Genomic DNA, 960 nt, shown 5'->3' on the forward strand with positions numbered 1-960 from the left:
TATATATAAATCCAAGAAAGTTAGGGGTTGTGAATCCAACCCACTAAGGAATAATATCTATCCAATATACTGCTGGAAGAAAACCCAATTATTATTACACTAGTGTTTTTTCTTCGTATTACCAAGTGCAATAAATGGGTGTGGGTAAAAGGATATTTTACCCTTAATTTATATAGTAATAAGAAAATGGAGGGGAATATGTGGTACTCATCAACTTGCAGACATTGTACTGTGTCAATTTATCTGTCTAGTTTTCAACTAAGAGGACAGGACAATAAAAACAATATACAAACACATATGGCATATTATGTCATATCAGTAATAAAAACTTAAAAAGGACATCTAGTGACCGAAAATGGGACAATAACTTAAAGCTGTTTCAGTCTAAAGGTGACATGCCTCATTCTATCTATATAACTCCAGTAGGCTGAAGCAATTGATAGATGAAATGGATGAAATAGAGGTACATGGATGATTCTCTAGGCCTCTTTAGAGATTTTATAAAGTTCATAAGGTTAATTTAAAATATAAAAATATAAAAATATAAAAAACAGTAAAAATTCACATATATATGCATACTTTAACATATATAGATATACATAAATACATTAATGTACATTTAAATGTGTTTACACACATGTCTATACATGCATACCAGTGAGTCAATTATTATTGTTGTTATACATGAGGAAGACACATATATATACCTACCCACACATACATACATACATACACATATGTATACATAAACATTCCCGTACAGACATGTTCCCTGGTACAAACGCATTAGTTGCATTTGGAAAGGAAGATCGGTGCATTGGTTCCTAAGGCTATATTTACAACAAAATGTCCAAACCTATATATATATATATAAATGAGAATGTGTGTCTGTCTGTATGTCTGTCTCTGTGTGTGTGTGTGTGTGTGTGTGTGTGTGTGTGTGTGTGTGTGTGTGTGTGT

Source organism: Octopus bimaculoides, chromosome 11 (assembly GCF_001194135.2).
Source record: "Octopus bimaculoides isolate UCB-OBI-ISO-001 chromosome 11, ASM119413v2, whole genome shotgun sequence".
Taxonomy (NCBI): domain Eukaryota; kingdom Metazoa; phylum Mollusca; class Cephalopoda; order Octopoda; family Octopodidae; genus Octopus; species Octopus bimaculoides.